The sequence below is a fragment of the Hyperolius riggenbachi genome, chromosome 4 (genome assembly GCF_040937935.1).
Source record: "Hyperolius riggenbachi isolate aHypRig1 chromosome 4, aHypRig1.pri, whole genome shotgun sequence".
Lineage (NCBI taxonomy): Eukaryota > Metazoa > Chordata > Amphibia > Anura > Hyperoliidae > Hyperolius > Hyperolius riggenbachi.
The window spans coordinates 214,262,268-214,283,446 of NC_090649.1; the positions used below are offsets into that span (position 1 = coordinate 214,262,268).

General features: G+C 42.9%; 1 long non-coding RNA gene across 1 annotated transcript; it reads left to right on the top strand.

The window, feature by feature from the left end:
- The first annotated feature begins 1,830 nt into the window (after window positions 1-1,830).
- Window positions 1,831-20,375, top strand: LOC137570656 (uncharacterized). Its single transcript, XR_011031127.1, has 3 exons — window positions 1,831-1,860; window positions 10,191-10,287; window positions 20,180-20,375. It is a non-coding gene; the product is annotated as an uncharacterized lncRNA (long non-coding RNA).
- The last annotated feature ends 804 nt before the right edge of the window (window positions 20,376-21,179 follow it).

Sequence of the window (21,179 nt, forward strand, 5' to 3'; positions counted from 1 at the left end):
GCGCTTTTTACTCCTCACTTTTTGCCCCCCCCCTGGAAAATTTTCTGCGGACGCCTATGACCACAGCATCTGCAGATTCTGAGCACTCACTGTGGGCTGCACTGTCTGTGAGCGCCAGGCTCTATTTTCACTCGTGCAATGACTGGCTGAACGTCTCCCTCTCCGACATAAGCTCCGCCTGTCCTCTCTCTCGTGCTCCGATAGCTCCTCTTTCCTACTTGGTGTGACGGCAAACTGCAGTTTCCCTCGCTGGCTGTCCTGGATTTTTCCATATTGTTGCATGTATATAATGTTGCCCTTTCTACCAGCAGCACCCATTGTGATCCCCTGTATTCCCTGTCTCCATAGCATTCAGTGTGATCTCTCCTGCTCCCCAATGCCTGATAGATGCGAAAATCCCTGCAGCAATCTTTAAAGGACAACTGTAGGGACAGGTTTATGGACGAATCCATATTTATTTCCTTTTTTGTTTTCAAAACTTTTTATTGAGTGAGATTGCTTACAGTATATGCCTTGTTGTATCAGATAATACATATCACTAATTTTTTAGTAAAGAGTAGGAAGGTAACAGGTATCTCTCAACCAAGTTAACTCTAAGAAACGGGTCTTATGTTCAAATATTTAGCCCGGTATAAAAAAACAGAACATAACAATAACAGTTAAAAAAAACTTGTTTCATGTGCTATAATCCACTAAGAAAATACTTGGATCAACCACCAGATGAGCCATATCATTGAGTATTTTCCTGAAATATGTTTCTCTATGCTATTTTCACCATTTTAGGTATGGTGGTTCTTTAGGAGCCTAACCTCATATCTAAGGGATGTATACTTAGTATTTAGTCAATATTTTGGAGTACATCTTTATTCCATAGTTCCCAGTTTTGATCAAACCTATCCTGGGTATTATGAAGATTTGCAAAAATGTTCTCGTAATCATAATTGGTATTGATAATCGTTACAATTTCTGTTAAAGAGGGTGGATTAGCGTCCTTCCAGCGCCTGGCTATGGCTATTTTGGTTGTTTTAACTCTTTTATTTATAATAGTGGTGATTAGTTGGAATATTTTGGACCATATTGTCGTGATATAGGGACAGTTCCACCATATGTGTAATAGTGAACCTACTTTTTGACAGTTTCTCCAGCATTTATCAGATAGATTTGGGGAAAAAGAAGAGTTTGTTGGCATGTAGTACCACCTGTATAGCAATTTATGGTTCAATTCTCTATGATTAACACAATAATATTGTTGAATGATTTAATAGCTTTAGTCCACTGTGTATCAGAATAGATAGTTCCCAGATCTCTTTCCCATTTATGTATAAACCACATTTTCTTAAAGCTATTTCCCCAAATATAAGTATATATAGTAGATATGCCTTTAAAATGTTTGAATTGGGGGTTCAGTAGTCTGATTGAATCTTTATGAGTCAATATTCGTTTTTTGAATTATGTGTTGCAGTTTTAAGTAGGCAAATTGTTCTCTTTGTAATAGCAGATATTGAGAAGCTATTTGTTGAAAAGATTTGAATTTGTTGTTGTCAATTAGTTGATGGATATTTTTGATTCCAGATCTTAGCCATAAATCTGATCTAAAGTCTGGGATCAAGTGGCCAATCCATTCAAATGGCAGGGAGGTATAGTTATGGGATAAGTCAAGAGGGATGGAGGTTTAGTAGGTATGTTTACTAAGATTTTTATTATGTTAGAAGTAACTAGTTGTTCATCCATTTGATTTTCTACTGTATATTGATCCACCCTGTGTTATATGTTTTGTTAACAAAACATCCTAGAATGTTCTATAACTGTTGCTAGGTAGTAGGAGTGGAAGTCAGTTAATCCCATCCCTCCTTTGGATGTGTGAGTAGAAATAATTTTTTTATTTATATTAAATATGTATTTCCTTTTAAAGTAAATGTGAAATGTGGAAACAAAAAGATTTTATACTTACTTGGCGCAGCCCCATAAACACCGATGCATCCCTCGCCGTCCTCCGTACTGCCACAATCAACCCCGGTAATCTGGCTCAGTTGCGCCAGTCGGAACTTCTGCACATGGGTGAAGGGGCCGCTCATGCGTAAAAGAGCAGACTGGCGCAACTGAGCCAGTTACTGGGGCTGATTGCAACGGAACGGAGGCACTCAGGAAGGATGGTGAGAGACGCATCAACGCTCATGGGGCTGTAGGAAGCCCCGGGTGAGTATAAAATCTTTTTATTTCCACATCTCGGGTACACTTTAAGCAATACCAGTTGCCTGGCAGCCTAGGTGGTCTATTTGGCTGCAGTAGTGTCTAAATAACACCTGATCTGCATATGCTTGTTCAGGGTCTATGGCTAAAAGTATTAAGGTGGCCACTAACGATCCAATCTTTTTCATCCAATCTTACCAAATCTATGTAATAGAAGAGTAAACTGAGGGAATATATTGAATGTTTACTATAGGCAGTCTCTTATATTACATATAAATGGTAAGATTGGATGAAAAAGATTGTATCGTTAGTGGCCACCTTTAGAGGCAGAGGATCAGCAGGACAGTATATAAAACAATAAAACTGACATTGCTTAAAATTATTATTATTATTATTATTTTTATTTATATAGTGCCAACATATTCCGCAGCGCTTTACAAAGCACAATAAGACGACAAGGGGAACATAGATGCAACTAACAAATGTACAGTAGAGTTCCAAGCAGCACAAATATTGTTACAAGAACAGTAAACATTAGGAGGATGACCCTGCCCTTCCTAGCTTACAATCTAATGGGTTGTGGGGGACACACTAGGTAAGGGGGTGGAGGATGGATGAGGCAGTGATTCTTTGCCTCTGATTACATTGTGACAGAGAAGTAAATAAGGGCTATAGAATGTTATAAGCTTGCCTGAAAAGGTGTGTTTTAAGAGTGCGTTTGAAGATGTCCAGGTTTGGAGCATGACGTACAGGCTGTGGAAGAGAGTTCCAGATAAGGGATGATGCTCGTGTAAAGTCCTGGATGCGAGCATGAGAGGAGGCGATCAGCTTAGAGGCCAGGAGAATTTCTTGGGAGGAGCGAAGGTTGCGGGAGGGACAATATCTTGAGATTAGTGAGGAGATGTATGGAGGAGACAACTCGTGGAGGGCTTTGTATGTTAGAGTCAGGAGTTTGAACTGGATCCTCTGGGTAATGGGTAACCAGTGGAGAGAATGGCACAGTGGGGGTGCATCGGAAGAGCGTGTGGAAAGGTGAATGAGGCGGGCCACTGAATTTAGAAGGGATTGGAGAGGTGTTAGCCTGTTTTTTGGTAGGCAGGGTGTTGCAGTAGTCTAAGCGGGCAGACGATTAAGGCATGAACAAGCATTTTGGTGGCTTCTTGTGTGAGGAAGGGACGGATACGGAATATATTTTTGAGCTGTAAATAGCAGGTGGTGGTTAATGAGGCAATGTGAGGTTTAAAGGAGAGCTCTGAGTATAGTATAACCCCCAAGCAGCGGGCCTTAGTGGTTGAGGTCATTGGGGTGTTGTCTACCGTTATGGTTGCAATTGGTGGGGGTGCAGATAGCGATGGTGGAAAAATCACAATTTCCGTTTTAGTCATGTTGAGTTTGAGGAAGCGGGAGGACATGAATGCAGAAACGGCACGTAGACAGTCGGGGACTCTGGATAGTAGTGAGGACAGGTCAGGAGCTGAGAGATAGATTTGGGTGTCATCCGCATAGAGGTGATACTGGAAACCAAAATAGTTAATTAGTTGTCCCAGGCCACCGGTGTGAGAAAAGACAGACAGTGGGTGTGGAGAGGAATTGGTGTTAGAGAAGGAGACAGTGAAAGAGCATCCAGAGAGATAAGAGGAGATCCAGGAATGTGCTTGTCCCTTGATTCCTAAAGATGACAGTGTCTGAAGAAGCAGAGCATGATCAACCATGTCAAAGGCAGAGGAAAGGTCACGGAGTATTAGAATGGAGAACTGGCCTTTGGATTTAGCTACCAGTAGGTCATTAGAAACTTTCGTGAGGACTGTTTCAGTAAAATGGTGTGTGCGGAATCCAGATTGAAAGGGGTCAAGTAAGGAGTTGGTAGAGAGAAAGGCAGACAATTCTGAGTGGATGTGACGTTCCAGCAGTTTAGAAGCAAAGGGGAGGAGAGAGACAGGACGGTAGTTGGATAGAGAAGTTGGATCAAGAGAGGGTTTTTTTGATTAGTGGTGTGATTATAGCTTGTTTGAATAAGGAAGGAAAAGTGCCAGTGGAGATAGACAGGTTGAATAGAGTTGTTAGAGCGGGATTAAAGGAGGAGGAAAGCTGGGGGATTAGATGAGAGGGAATGGGGTCCAGGGCACAGGTAGTGAGATGCACTTTGGAGATTAGTGAGGAAAGACACTGTTCAGTTAGTGTGGTGAAAGATGTTAGAGTGGGAGAGTGGTCTTGTGGAGTGGGGGGAAGGCAGTTAGTGGTGGGTGAGGGTGCAGGCGGACAGAAGGAATTTATAGGTTGAGCTGGTAAAAATGGTTGCGTGTTGAAGCTATTACGTATTGCATCAATCTTGCTTGTAAAGATGATGCAAAGTCGTCGGCTGACAGACATGTGGTAGGGGGAGGAGGTGGGGGACGAAGTAGGGAGTTAAAGGTGTTGAACAATTGTTGTGGGTTGTGGGACTGTGAGGAAATGAGTGAGGAGAAATAAGACTGCTTAGCAGAGGTGAGGGCATCCCTGAGCTCCTGCATAGTTTGTTTATAGTGATTGAAGTCCTCTACAACAGCAGTGCTTTTTCTCCAGCACCTTTCTGCCACCCTGGAGTGCCTTTTCAGCTGTTTGATTTGTTCAGTGAGCCAGGGCTGTCGGTTACTTTGGCGGGGGCAGGTTGTGGTGAGTGGAACGGCTGAATTCATGGCAGATGAGACTACACTAAATAAGTAACTGGATGCTGCCTCAGGGTCAGTGTAGGAAGGCCTCCGTCAGGGAATTCACATCCAGGTTGCGGTAATTCCTGCGCATGACTGTATGGTGTAGTGTTGGAGGAGTTGATGGTAGAGAAGAATTGATTGAGAAGGTAAGAAGGTTGCGGTCTGAAAGGGGAAGTTGAGTGTTATGAAAGCTTGAAATAGAACAGAGGCGGGTAAAGACAAGGTCAAGAGTGTGGCCGTCTTTGTGAGTGGAAGTGGAGGACCATTGTGCGAGGTCAAATGAGGAGGTGAGTGAGAGCAGTTTGGTGGCAGTAGGGCAGTTAGTATCGATGGGTATATTAAAATCTCCAATGATGATAGAGGGTATATCAGTGGAGAGGAACTGGAGAAGCCATGCTGAAAAGTGATCAATGAAAGTAGAGGCTGGGCCAGGCGGGCGGTAGATAACAGCAATCTGGATGTGGTATGGAGAATAGAGACGGACAGCATGAACTTCAAAGGATGAGAGTGAGAGTGCGGGCAGTGGTGTGAGTGGCTTAAAGGAGCAGTGTTCAGAGAGGAGGATACCCACTCCGCCTCCCTGTTTGTGGCCAGGTCTAGGGGCATGACTAAATTTTAGACCACCATATGATAGAGCAGCTGGAGACACTGTGTCTGATGGAGTTATCCATGTTTCAGTGAGCCCCAGGAAGGTGAAAGTGTTGGAGATAAACATGTCATGAATAAAGGCCAGTTTATTACAAACGGAGTGGGAGTTCCATAGAGCCCCAGATATGGGGAGTGGAGAGCTGTGAAGAAGGGGTATGTCGATAAGGTTGTAGGTGTTCTGGGAGGGGATGTGGTGAGGTTTGTTATTGGTGGAATGAGTTGTAGTCTGAGCAGTGTGAGGTCTAGGAGTGAGCCCTGGGTTTGGTGATATGTCCCCAGAAGCCAGGAGTTGTAGTAGGCAGAGCAGAGAGATGTGGGGGTGAGACTTGTGTGTATGCAAGTTAGGTTTAGTGAGAGCAGAGAAGGGGTAGTGTGAGCAGAGAAATAGGAATAGTTCGTGGCTAGAGAGAAGGGGAGATAATAGCAGAGAGGGAGCAATGTGTATGGTGTTGCTTACAGTGGGAGGATGAAGTGACATGAAATAATTATGGCAGCCTCTATATCCCTCTCACTTTAGTTGTCCTGTAACCTCCTGAGTGTTACGCCGCTCAGGATGTTATGTAACTTTGTGCCCCAGGGTGAATAAATGTGCAGTAATAGCTACAAAGCCTTCTGCTAGCACTAGGCTAGCTAGTAAAAGTGTCCGGCACGCCCCGATCCAGCCAGTTTATACATTACCCAGCCTGGCTCCAGCGATCGGCGCAGCCTCCCTGCACAGCTCCGGTCTTCACTATGGGGAGGATCGCACACGATCGCACATCCACGGGGGTAATGTATAAATGGGGGGGGGGGGTCGTGGGGTATCGCAGGGGATACAGGGGTGCCGGACACTCTTACTAGCTAGCCTAGTGCTAGCAGAAGGTTTTGCAGCTATTACTGCACATTATTCAGCCTGGGGCACTCCTGAGGACAGACAGCGGTATGCCAGTGTCGGGCATAACGCTAAGGAGGTTAAGCTTAAAAAGGGTAAAAAAAAGAAAAAAGAAAAGAAAAAGCATCATAGACTGGTTTAGCTCCATCCACTATCTCTGCCCTTGTCCATATAAAATTTTGAGTTTTCAGATTTTTTGAGCCTTTTGTCCATCAACATTTTAAAATCTGGTTGGCAACGCTGCCTTGCTGGCAAGAGCATGCCCGATCGACAATACAACTAATTTGGCGTCAAAATTGGTTGCATGTATCAATCAGACATGCTGCTAGATCTCCAGCCGACGTGCTCAATCAGCCTATTCATGCCCAATGGCAAGGTGGCCATGTCCCCAAAACTTTGCTGCACTTAGCATTTAACCCCCTCAAATACCCTCCTCAAAATATATTTTTTTTGGGGGTGTCTGAAGATAATCAACACCGGGTGCCAAATACCCTAGCTGCCGCTGCAGCTAGGGGGACCCAGCATGTAATCATTTGGCAGCGGAGCAGCTCTTTTACCAGCCAGCCACGTCAGCGTGCACACCGTGGCTGGAAGACGCTGCTGACCTCATTGGCCCTCTCTCTTCCTGAACGTGCTGCAGGCTCAATGTGACAGCGCAGTCCAGGTGCCATAATAGTGAGTAGTACAGGAGGCAGCAGTGGGTCGTATCACGAACGACCTGGGGAATACATTACTGAAGAATATGATATATATATATATATATATATATATATATATATATATATATATATATATATATAGTGGACATACATACAAAGTAGTTTGCAGATAGCTCATGGGGGGGGGGGGGGCAAATCTGCTACTTTGCTTAGGGCCCCACTTGGCCTTAATCCGGCTCAGGCAACAGGCAATGCGTTCGGATGTTGCGGGAATGAGTTTAGGAAAAAGTCAGGGAGCATAGAAAAGGAAGTCTGAGAAATATTACTTTTTTACAGCTCATATGTAGGTGAAAAGACAAAGTTCAACACTGAGTTTTACTAAATAGCTCAGCACTGCCATTTTACTTGTATACTGTACAGTCACATCTGTCATTCTGTTTGCAGAGTGGAACCCCATCCTTTAACAGCACTAGCAGCTTTCTCCCCTGCAGCTGTCGTGTATCTTGTGCTTGAAGGTTTTTTTCTTTGCATGCATTTGATAGTGTTTTTTTATGTCAGTCTTGGCTGTCATATACTAAACTTATGCTTCCTACTCTGTAAACTAAGTTGTGGTAGCCAGAACTGCAAGAGGAGCAGTGGCTTAGCAACAGGGGATGCAGGAGCTGCAACTGTACTGAGGACCCCTGGACCAAAGGGGGTCACCAGAGGCCCCTCTTCAACTGCTATATTAGCTCTATAATTGCATACATGAAAAAAGGCACCTGTAAAAAAGGGTGCAGGGGATTGCTGCTAGTAGAAAATCGCTAAAATTAGCAATATTTACTGTTTTCTGATAGTAAAATATCCATAATATTTACCGATATTTTACTATGGCAAAACCTAACTCTGCTTTATATGGAACCCTCCCTTTACTGATGCCTAACCCATTGTGGTGCCTAACCCTAAGACCCCCCCGGTGGTGCCTAACCTTAAGCCCCCCTAGTAGTACCTAAACCTAACTCCTCCCCTGGTGGTGCCTAACACTAAACCACCCCCTAAACCGTAACCCCCTCTGCCGCAGAGCCACGATATGCGTCAAAGAAGGCAAATTTTGGCACCTGGAGGAACCCAATTAGCAGTAAGAATTTAAGATTTCAGCACTCAGAGGTGCCCGATAGAATCCGTACATGCTATGCAATGCTGCAATTTGCATTTCTGCAAGACCCTGGTGCCTGCGATTCTGGAATTTTATATTCTCACCTATAATTGGGTGCCTCTGGGCTCTGAAACTTACCTTGTTTGCTGCATATCGCGACATTATTATTTAGGAACTAAAATGCAGATAGGTACTGAATGTTTACCGATTCTAAAAACAAAAAGTCGGATACTCACCTAAGGAGAGGGAAGGCTCGGTCCTAATGAGCCTTCCCTCTCCTCTCCCGCGCAGGATCCCCCGTGGCAGTATTCGACCAGTTTGGTCAAATACTGCCACTTCCGCATGCCTTCGGGAGCTTTTGGAAGCCTTCGGGAGCACTCGGGCTCCCGATGACGCGGTCGCTCCATACTACGCATGCGCGAGCGTCCTCTATGACGCGCTCGCGCGTACGTAGTATGGAGCGGCCCGTCTTCGGAAGCCCGAGTGCTCCCGAAGCCTTACGAAGTCCCTGCGGCGGCGGACGCGAACGGGGGAGCCAGCACAGCACCGAGGGCACCGGGAGAGGAGAGGGAAGGCTCATTAGGACCGAGCCTTCCCTCTCCTTAGGTGAGTATCCGACTTTTTGTTTTTAGAAACGGTACCCATTGGCTTTAAGTCCCACTGAATTGGCCCCTCAAAAGTGTATTTTTACTTATCTGGGGCTTCCTTCAACCCCCCTGTATTCTGTGAGGTCCCTCAGCATCCTCCTTTTCCACTTGATAATCTTACTTCCCCCTCTGAAAGAGCTGCAAAAAGATCTCTAGTTGCAGCTAATGCATATGCCAATTTCCAGCATCTATCTGCCTCCTTGATCACGTTCTCCCAGCTGGGAGCATGCTGTGCATATATGGTACATTTCTTTTGAGAACTACGCAAGCTCAGAATGCTCCCAGGGAGTCATCATCAGACTCGCCAGCCAGGATCAAGCAGGTCAGCACGGCACAGAACAACACATGACATTTTAGCTGACAGGCCTTTATAAAGGTCTGTCGACCGAAACGGTGTGTGTTGTTTTGCTATGGTAGAAAAATACACTGCTATAATTGCACAAATCCAGGTTGAGACCCAGTCATCTTTCTTGTTTGCTTAGCTGTCGCCACACCTTTGGTGGATCCGAGTACGGACTGGTTGACTCTCTGGTATCTACTCTTTTTAGCAGTTTGAGCAGTGGGACTTTTTATTCTCCTTGCATCATGGCACGGAAGCCAGCACGGCACACAAGCCAGGTAGCTCAGCCTAGTTATGTTTAGGGGACACTGCTTATTTACTGTATGTGATATACTTCTGGATGAACATGATGGATGCACTGTATGTCTTATTTCAAACCAAATAACTATGTAACTGCATAATTATGTTTTTTCTTCTTGTGGGCATTATTTTTTAGTAAGAGAGGGAGTGTCATCAAAAATTTTGCCTGACAGGTCCACTTACACCACTGCTAAGCTAATGTACATTTGGCTGCACCCAGGATAACGCCCATGTTCTGTTGCATGACCATGACAATTTTTTGGGGGGCGCAGCGCGTGTAGCACACCACAGGGGTTGTTGTCAGTTAAAAAAAAAAAATTGTCAGTCCATTTTTACATCTTTGTCAGTAAAAAATTATTTGAAAGGTTGGCAACAGTGCAATGCACCAGTTATGTGGATAATCAGAAATGGTGTGATTATTTGCCAAGACAACAGGTCACATGCGCCAACCTTTTATAAATCATACCTTGGAACACAGATTTGCATGATACACCTGGTGAATCTGCTGGTGCGTAAATGTTGTTGATAGCTGTTATTTACAGATGTATACTTTTACTGCACACTCTTTGCAGGACAAATTTGAGTTTTCACTGTATAAAGAATAATAAACATGGCTTATACTAAATGGCAGTATCAGCAACACTAACACGTTGTGTTGTTGCAGCTAATGAACACAGATTACCATGATGGATATTTTTTTTTCCCCACAGGTTATTGCAACTAGCAGGCCGACTAGAAATCAACATGGACAAGAAAAATACATGAAATCTGAAGATGAGAAAAAGAAATATATGATCGTAGAACAAGGTGTGCTTGGAAAAAAATAAAAATAAAATTGTATGTATGTTATAAAAAATTTCAATAAAAACTATTTGAAAGAAAAACAGATAAGTGCCTACCTGCAAGAGAGTGCAAGCCCCACTTGAGGGATAAAATACACACCTAGCATACACATAACCTGTCTACCACTGGAGGATGTTGGTTTCCTGTAACAGCTTGCGTGCAACTTGTTAAGTACTCGTCCCTCCCACTGCGGAGAAGTCATCCCCCTATGGGAGGGGACCTAACACTAACTAAATCCTAACCTATGCATATGCATAGCCTGGGTGCGCTACCAAGTAAAATCAAAAATTGAAAATTGCGCAAAAGGTGGATTAGCGCATCACCAGGCCGCCTCCAAATGGCCTACAATCAGAGGTGCGCTGAGCCCCCCCAGAAACTGCAAACGCACCTTGAACCCAAACAGAAGCTCTGCATATATACCAAAAGCAAGGCTGCTAAGTGGGAGCAGCTGACCAAAAATGAATTAAATTAGTACATAGCAAAGAAATGAACAGCGCTAATTAAAAACAGATAAGTGCCGGGGCGTGGCTTGCTGATGGCCGCGTGAAGACGCCTCTGCTAAGAGCTCCTGCAGCCCTGAACTCATAACGCCTCACAGCAGCTCTTCCCCGTGACAAAATTGCTAATGGGCAGCAATAAAAAGAGAGGAGGCAACACAAAGAGGAACAAGCCGTCTCAATCTAAAATCAGGCGGTTCCTTCGCCCACTGGAGAGAAGACTCCAAGAGCGTGAGGCCGACAGCATGGCGGAGACACCAAACGGCAATACAAGCCGGGAAATGCTCACGGCCAGCCAGAGTCGCTCACCTTCCAACAGTCCGGAGACTATCCCTCATCCCTCCCCATCCTCTTCCTTACAACGATGGCCGGGCGCAGAAGAATCCTGTCCAGACTGATTCAGCTCATGGCAAGGCGGACCGGCTGGCGCGAGTAGCTCAAGATAGCGGCAAGGCCTCAGAGCCGCCGAAGACAGCGCCTCAGGGATCTCCGAAAAACTCGGAAGCACCGTCAAACAAAAGCCCTGCCTCCAGGAAAGCGGGTCCGGATCCCCACAACTCGCCTGCACCTCATGCCAAGACAGCTAGCATCCGTGCGCAGAAGGCGGAAGGTACTCCAAAACAAGGTATGAGCCCGGCGTCCCCGCAACTCACACAAGACTCTGTCTCTATCGGGGCCTCATGTCCTTCCACTCCCCGTAATTATCCTCGATCATCTAACCATACAATGCCTCCCACCTTCTCCCCTACCTCAGAAGGTGCCGAATCATATATAGAGGTGGACTTACATGAATATATTAGGTCCCTGCCGACTAAACAAGATCTTGAAAACTGTGTCACGCGTATAATGGACACATATAAACAGGAGATGGCAGAATTCCGCCAAGACTTCAGCCATGTGAACAAACGTGTGGAGGATGTGGAAAAGCAGCAAGAGGACACAAAAACTACTCTACAAAGCCACCAGAATACTATTAACACTCATTCAGGTCACATTAATGCTCTATACATGAAAATAGATGACCTGGAAAACCGTCAAAGACGGAAAAATATTCGCATCAGAGGAGTCCCTGAGACTACTCGCACCCCTGACATAATGGCCACTACGGAAGCTATTTTAACAAGTTCCTAGATGCACCTACAGGGAACAAGATCGAGATCGATAGAGCCCATAGGACGGCAGGCCCCACAAGCACAGATCCCGCCAGACCCCGTGACATCTTATGCAGGGTCCACTTTTTTAAAGAAAAAGAAGCGATCATGATGGCCGCCCGCTCTAGGGGAGAAATTGATTTCGACGGGGCAACAATCCACTTACTACCTGATCTTTCAATTCTTACTCTTCAGCTACAGAAAGCCATCAAACCTATGCTAGAAGCCCTTAGAGAGAGGGAAATTCCGTACCGCTGGGGATACCCCTTCTCCGTTCATATCGGCAAGGATGGTAAAACTGTCAACTTTACTTCTCCTCAGGATTTACAAAAGGTTATAGACACTTTTGATCTGCCGGTAATCGTGCTTGAAGAATGGCCAATTCAAACAACAACCCTGGCTATGCCACAGAGAGAGAGATGGAAGAGGGTCCCCTACAAAAACAGGTCGCAAAGAGCAAACGCGAACCGTTAAGCACCTAAAGCTTTCTCTTGTTCGTTGCTTTAGGGACATCCCCTGCTCTGAATAAGGCCAATAGGCCAAGTGTGTTGTCCTTACTCTTGTAAACATAATACAGCTTATGCATTGTTTTATCCAGTATTTTAGGACCCTATAGCTGTCAATTTAGACATGTTGCTAGTTCTTGCAATTTGTTACACAAATTAATGATATGTTCTTCTTGATGTATTCTGATGGCGTTCTAGGGGGAAGACACGTGGATAATTAATAACATAAATCCCTTTGATCTTCCATATCTCTTTCCAAGAGGTTTTTATAAATGCATCTCATCCTCCCCTTTTCATTCCTTAATCTTCCTAAAGGAATCATATAAATTCGATACCCCTCAATCGTAGCTAGAATCCACTATCAACAAATTATTAATCATATCACCACGAACTACATAGGGCCTTAACCACAAAGCAGCCTGCTGTTTTTCTTCCCCCTGGACACGCCACATGTTTTTTTCTACTCCGCAACCCATTTAAAAGGGACAGGAGCTGCCTGTGCTAAATGTCTTAAATACAGTTTAAGGCTTGATGGGAGTGTCTGACACCGGTGTTATGCTTCCACTCCCCATCAAATCGCTCACCACGCTGATACTGTTCGCACTGTCAGTGTGGTGTTCTCTGAAGGTTACTTCAATACTAGTCAGGTCGACTTTTCACCTGACATTTCTGTTGTTACCTATTTTCTGTGATTTTCTCTCTTTTTCTAGCTTTCCTAGATTCCCCCCTCCCTCCCCTCCCTCCATCCTGACCAACAACAATACTCATCTAAAAGGTCTCAGGAGATTACCTCTAACTACTATCACTATTGGAGCACCACAACCCAAAACCCCTATGATCCCCAAAAATTGATAGATGCCAGATTCCCTCTTACAATGTCAAAGGGTTTAATTTCCCTACCAAAAGGTCACAAGTTTTACATTACCTGCACAAACATAAGGCCTCCATTCTGTTTCTACAAGAAACACATTTCAAGGAGGGGCAAGTCCCCTCTTTCAAATCTAGATATTATAACAAATGGCACCACAGCACCAACTCCCTGAACAAGACCAAGGGAGTCTCAATAGGATTTCATAAAAACTTAAACTACACCTTTATTAAGGATCTCTCTGACACGCAGGGTAGAGATCTCTTTATCATAATCCAAATATACGAAGTCAAATACACTTTAGCGAATTTATATCTTCCTAATCAGAACCAGGGTCGTACACTTTTATCCTATCTATCTAAACTAGCTAATTTTGCCGAAGGCACCATCATAATAGGGGGCGATTTCAACCTCTGTCTCAACCCGATGATGGATACTTCTTCCCTATGCTCTCCCCTACCTAAATCTGTCATATCAAACTTGAAAAGCAAACTAGGAGCCCTTTGCCTTGTAGATGCCTGGAGGATCCTTCATCCCACAGAAAAGGACTATTAATTTTTCTCTTCTGTTCATCACACTCATAGTCGAATAGACTACATCTTTATATCCCAGAGACTCTTAGAAAACGATGTCCAGGCCTCTATAGGCAACAGAATATGGTCCGACCATTCCCCTATTTTCTGTTCATTCTCACTAAGCAAGGACACTAACGTACAGAGCCATTGGAGATTAAACGATAATCTTCTCAAAAACCCTGAATGTATAGCAGACGTCAAAAAATCTATCGAAAACTTCTGCATCAATCACTCAACAGATGACACCTCCGACCCCATTAAATGGGAGACGTTGAAGTGCGTTCTAAGAGGAGTGTTCATTTCCCATGGCTCTAGACTCAAAAAAGAATAATTGGCCCAGATTACACATCTTCTACAAGAAATCGATTCACTGGAACAGGAACTTAAAGATGAATACACCCCCGCAAGAGATCTTAAATTATCAAATTCCAGGCACTCCCTTCTAACTATTTTAGACCAGAAAACTCTATCTGCTAGAGAGAGACTCCGTAGCACCCTATTTCATAGAGGTGGGAAGTGTGGAACTCTCTTAGCCAAATATCTACATCCCAACCCCCCCTCCACAAATATATTCTCCATTAAAGATTCCAAGGGCCGGACACATTTACTCACCACAAACAGATATTGGTTAAAACCCTTTGTTTCCAGGCCCGCAAAGAAATATTTAAATTATGGAAAACATCTTCCGTTCCTACATTGGGAATATGGGCAAAATCTATTAACTCTTCTCTGCCCCTATATAAAACCACATACCTGAATAGAAGATGCCCAAAGAAGTACAATAAAATATGGGGGATATGGGAGGCCAGAGTTATGGACCCTACGGACTCTGAATTCATCCCAATACTGATATAATGGCTCTGGCATCTCTGATTTATAAGGATTAGGTCACGCGGGGTAGGGGGTTGGGGGCGAGTCGGGGTACGGACGATCATCTTTTTCTCTCTTTCTCCTCTCTTTTTCATCTCTTTTCCATCTCTTTTCCACTCATGTTTTTCTCTCCACAGGGTGGTTATTGGATACTGCCAACTCAACATATATTACTAACCTGATACTACAATGATGTTTATGTAACTGCAATATACCTGATATCTAAGTGAATCTGTATCAGGAATTTTTCCGATGAACTGCCTTGTAAGATAACCACGCCTGTACCTTACTGTTCTTTTACAATGTGTTGTAATGTTTCCTTTTTTGAAAAATAAAAAACTTTACTGTTAAAAAAAAAAAAAAGATTCCAAGGGCCGAACCAAATACAAAACCTCAGAGAAAGCTGGTGAATTCCACCAATATTATTCTAACCTATACAACATTAAAAGCAGGTATCACAATATGGATCCAACACTCCTAAAAGAGAAAATAGCTGAATATATTAAATCCTCACCCCTCCCGCCTCTATCTCCAGAATCCCTTCAGGTCCTTGAGGAGGAGTTCACTGAAATTGAATTAATAACTGGTATTAGAGCCCTACAGAAAGGCAAACGTCCCGGCCCTGATGGGTTCACGGGCCTTTTTTATAAACAATTCTGCTCCTTATTATCCCCAATCCTACTTACAACCTTTAATTCCATTGACGACTCCCATACATTCACCCCATAAACGTCAACTGCCCACATCACTGTCATCCCTAAACCGGGAAAAGACCCCAATAACTGCTCAAACTACAGGCCCATTTCATTGATAAACATTGATTTGAAACTCTTTGCCAAACTCCTAGCAGAAAGGTTAAAACCATTACTCCCAGATGTCATCCATACTGACCAATCAAGTTTCGTTATGGGTAGGGAGGCCAGGGATAATACCCTGAAAACAGTCTTTCTGGTTCATTATGCGAAAAGAACAAAAACCCCTCTGTGTGTCATGTCAGTTGACGCTGAGAAGGCATTCGACAGGGTTCACTGGCTCTTTCTCGAACGCTCCCTTAAACAGCTGGGTCTGGGTACAAACTTTAAAAGTAAAATAATGTCCCTATACAAAAACCCTAGCGCCAAAATCAGAGTAAACGGGACCCTGTCAGATGCCTTCAAAATCGCAAATGGTACCAGACAGGGGTGTCCCCTCTCCCCACTACTTTATGTAATTTGCATGGAGCATTTAGCCATTGCCCTTAGACAAAACTCTTACATTCGGGGGATACACACAGATGATCAACATTACAAACTCTCCCTGTTTGCCGATGATCTTCTAATATATGTCTCAAACCCACATATAGCGTTCCCCCATGTTCTAGCAGAACTAGAAAAATTTGGAAATGTAAGTAACTTTAAGATAAATATCAGTAAGACAGAAGTGCTCAACGTCAATCTGACCCAGTGTACTGTTAGCACTCTCAAAAACTCTTTCACATTTCAGTGGCAACTTAGTCATATTAAATATCTAGGAGTACTTATTCCCAATGATCCATCCCAACTTTTCCATCTTAATTATCCCAACCTCTTAATTAAACTCCAACATGAACTAGACAACTGGTCCAATCTCAAGCTCACATGGTCCAGCTGGATTAACATAATCAAAATGGACACACTCCCGAAAATTTTATACACCTTACAAGCGCTACCCATCAGACTCCTAGCAGCATATCTTAAAAAACTCCAATCATTAATGTTAAACTTCATCTGGCAACAGAAAACGCATAGGACAAAATTTAAAATTCTTACTAGACCTAAATCTGAGGGTGGTATGGGTCTTCCAGACATTAAAGCATACTATAACGCGGTCATATTCACACACATCTTGAATTGGTTTCAAGATAGGAAAAATAAACAGTGGGTTATCCTGGAAACATCCTTATCCCACCTAGACCCCAGAGCAGTATTGTGGATACCACTTAAAGCAAAACTAGAAACAGACAGCCTAGCCTTCTGGTCTCCACTAGTTCTTAAAAGATGGGATGAACTTAGGGACATCTTTAAACTTTCCACTATGTACAGCCCCCTTATGTCCTTACTGGACAATCCCACTCTGGCAGCAGGCTTAAAAGAACGCTCTATCCTGGGATGGGACCGGGATTTCTGGTCCCAAGTTAAACATATCATATCAGGAGGTAAACTTACCCCAAGGGACAAGATGGGCAACCCAGAAGCCCCCCCACACATAAACTGGTTGCTCTGGTTACAACTTACTGGTTCTATAGATCCCTCTCAGCCAAGGCCAACATACACAGAAATCTGACTCCTTTTGAGCGCCTTTGCGCTACAGCTAGTTCAGTGGAACACAAAGTCTCTCTTATTTACATACATCTGGTATGTGCCAACAGCGAAAAGGATCTTCTGAAGTTAACCGACGCTTGGGACAACGACTTGGGTCGGCCTCTCACCACAGAGAACTGCGAAAAAAATATTTGAATTAACACATAAATCTTCAGTCTCTCTGAATTTCCAGCAAAAGAAATTTCAAAATCTATGCCAGATGGTACCGGACTCCAGTCCAAGTAGCCAAATTCAACAATGACACTACAAACTTATGTTGGAGATGTTTGCAAGCTGCTGGCACATACCTCCATGTTTGGTGGGCATGTCCCTTAATACAAGCTTTCTGGAAAAAGGTTTTCGGAGTTCATCAATTCCTATACTGCACACCTCTGCCCCTCCAGGCTATGACAGCATTACTCACGTTACTCCCTGGGAAAGCATCTTCCATTAAAAAATCATTGACTCCCCAATTACTCTCCTCAGCTCGCTTGTTAATAGCCCGGCATTGGAAATCAAGTTCAACTCCATCTATGACAGAGCTATACAAGGAACTTAACAACATGATGCACATGGAAGACCTTTATACTCCTGTGCAGGATAATGCTGGGGCCTTTGTCTCGAGGTAGGCAGTATTGGTGGACTTCAGAGACTCCGATAGAGGGAAGACATATATGGTTGCTTAGGGGAATTCCTTTAATTGGGCTGACTCCTTCCTCACTTAGCTACGAGACCTAACTCGCACAATAACTGGTGTCAGGACGATTTCCTTCCCCCCTTCCCAATCCCCGCCCCTCTCTCTCTCACCTCATGCCCTCTTTGTCCTTCTCTTTCTTTTTTCCTCCTAGCATCCATTTCTGCAATCCCAGACTACTGTGAAACATACTTATAGTTACAAAAGTATATTTTCCCACATTTCATGTGGTATTAGTCTAACATGACCCGCCAGTTCCAGTTCCCTGGATCAAAGTTGTTTATCCTTATCCTGTCGAACTGTCTATGCTGGGCCAGCACTAACTTGCTCATTGTTATAAGCCAAGACTTGTCAAAACCCATTCCCAATCACAAAGGCGGGATTTCAGTCTTCTGACGCATTATTGGACGATTAGATAAATGATGCTAGTTCTACTTTCTAGTTATATTGTTTTTGTTGTATGTTATAAAAATTTCAATAAAAACTATTTGAAAGAAAAACAGATAAGTGCCTACCTGCAAGAGAGTGCAAGCCCCACTTGAGGGATAAAATACACACCTAGCATACACATAACCTGTCTACCACTGGAGGATGTTGGTTTCCTGTAACAGCTTGCATGCAACTTGTTAAGTACTCATCCCTCCCACTGCGGAGAAGTCATCCCCTTAGTACATTAGTACATTAGTACATGTTTTTAAGTAGCGCTGTTCATTTCTTTGCTATGTACTAATTTAATTCATTTTTTGCTCCCACTTAGCAGCCTTGCTTTTGGTGTATATGCAGAGCTTCTGTTTGGGTTCAAGGTGCGTTTGCAGTTTCTGGGGGGCTCAGCGCACGTCTGATTGTAGGCCATTCGGAGGCGGCCTGGTGATGCGCTGATCCACCTTTTGCGCAATTTTCAATGTTTAAGAATAATTTAATGATTGTCTGAACACAAAAACATCAAGACTACTAAAGTACAGTAAGGCAGGGACCAATGAAGAGGTGCATAGTTCTAGTTTGCATTTTATTGTAAAATGAGGGGCGGTAAAGATGAAACAATGAGAAGTTAAATAAAACAATGTAATAGGAAACATTACTGTATTAGTTACAATTATATTCAACAATATGAACTGGGAGTAAAAAACACAAGTTCTCTGAAACTAAGCAGCAGCTGGCTTGTTGCAGAATGGATATTCTATTCACATGCATTTAATATGATAATGCTGTTAAAGTCCATTCCTTTACAATGTACTTTTTGCACCAAAGATACTTTTTTTTACATTTTTAATCATAAAATAACAACAACAACTACAACAATAATAATAACAAATAACAGCATTGGGTGTCATTGGACATAAATATGTATTATTTATCTCCTTTTTTAATTTTCAAGGTGTATATTTTTTGAAAAAGGACAGGTATCTGAAGATCTCTTGCTGTTAAGAGGGCTCCTAGCAGTGGCGTAGCTAGGGACCATGGGGCTCTATAGCAAAACTTTCATGGGGCCCACATATGTAGGCACTCTGCAATGCCTCCTGCCCCTACCCTATAGATATGCATTCATTGGGCCAATTACAATCTTATCCAATCAACACCGTACATAGTTCATGGGCTGTGAGAAAAAATCAGTGGAGAAACAGTTCATCGGAATACAGTTCCACCTGGGCCCCTTATGCTCCAGGGCCCCTTAGCAGCTGCTATGGCTATTGCTACGCCTCTGGTCTTCTAGATTCCACCATGAGACCTCCATATTATCCCCACCTTCTTTGTGGTTACACAGAGATGGGGAAGAGGCTGCACTCCAACATTGGGACAAGGGTACTTTGCAGATAGAGGTGCAACAAATTCCCTTAGTTTTGGGAAAGGTACACACTACTTGCCCCCATCATCATTTAAAAAAATCTCCTTTACATATATTTGCCTTTTATCGGTCACAATGGAAACATTATAAACCGTAAAAGGCACAGTTATGTAAAGGAGTTCGTTTTTTTAAATTTATTATTATTTTTTCAATTATTGTTATTTATAGATAAGATGGCCAAGCCATAATTAACCATTATAGTGCCTAGCCAAAAAATGTATTGGCTTTTTGTTAGAAATGAAAGATTTAACATTTATTTATTATTTAGAATTCAAATTGTAAGCAAGGGTAATAAGTTTGTTTTTTATTTTTGCACAATATTGTAGATTCATTTTCTGCTGTTTATGTCCCTGGATACCCTTCTACTTAAAGATTACTAAATATATTCTATTTACAATTTATGCATTCAGTTAATTATTATTATTATTATTATTATTATTATTATTATTATTATTATTATTATTATTATATAATTATTATTATTATTTTGGTTATTATTATCATCAATATTTTTTGGTCTTCTTTGTATTTCAGGTTAACTAAAATGCTCTGAAGAAAAGAACAAACTTCCTTTTAGCCAATGGTGTATAATAATTTAAAGTGATAACAGAGGAGACTTTAAAGGGCAACTGCATCCATTTATTTTAAATGATGTCACAACTGTCTCAATTTCTCACTCTCTCTTTGTCCCTCACTCACTATCTTTTTCTCTTGATGATTAAATGGTGCATCAGGAAGCAATGTAAGCCTGCCTTTGCCCTGCTCAACTTTTCTTTTCAAAACCCGTCCACTGGATTCCTTAGTTGATTGTTATTTCTCCCTCCTTTAAGAGTAGGTACCATAGCAGTTACTACTCAGATGGTATATTCTCCACAATCACTGGATATTAGTAGCTGTCTTAAAGCAGCAACATATTAAATACGTTTTAGAATAGTATAAATGTATGGTTTAACACTCAATCCCACTGACCTGAAAAAAAAAAAAAGTTGTGGCTGTAATGTGGACCTCCTGTAGGAGAAGCACAAAAATGTTTACACCCTGCTAGCAGAGGAAGTTTGGATGTAGTTTTAGGGGCCCATTGTACTTATTGGTAAGGAAGGGAGATTTGGGCCCCAAATTGACTTTTTCATTTTTTTTTGTTTTTTTTTTACTGGCAGTGAGGATTGTTAACATTGTGCGGCAGGGTTAAAGGGAACCTAAACTGAGAATGATAGGATTTGTCCTTTTAAAATAATACAAGTTGCCTGACTCACCTGCTGATCATCTGTCTCTTAGGGCTCGTTTCCACTATCGCGAATCCGCATGTGTCCAACGCATGCGGATTCGCACATGTAATGCAAGTGGATGGGTCTGTTTCCACTGTAGCGCTGTTGAGGTGCGTTTTTTTCAGCGGTGAAAAAACACACAAAAGAGCCGCAGAATTCGCCTGCGAGTGGAATGCATGCTAATCGCAGGCAATGTATTTAATAGGAAAAACACATGCGTTTTTCTTACGCGGTTTTTTACGCGATTACGCGTGCGATTCCGCATAGGA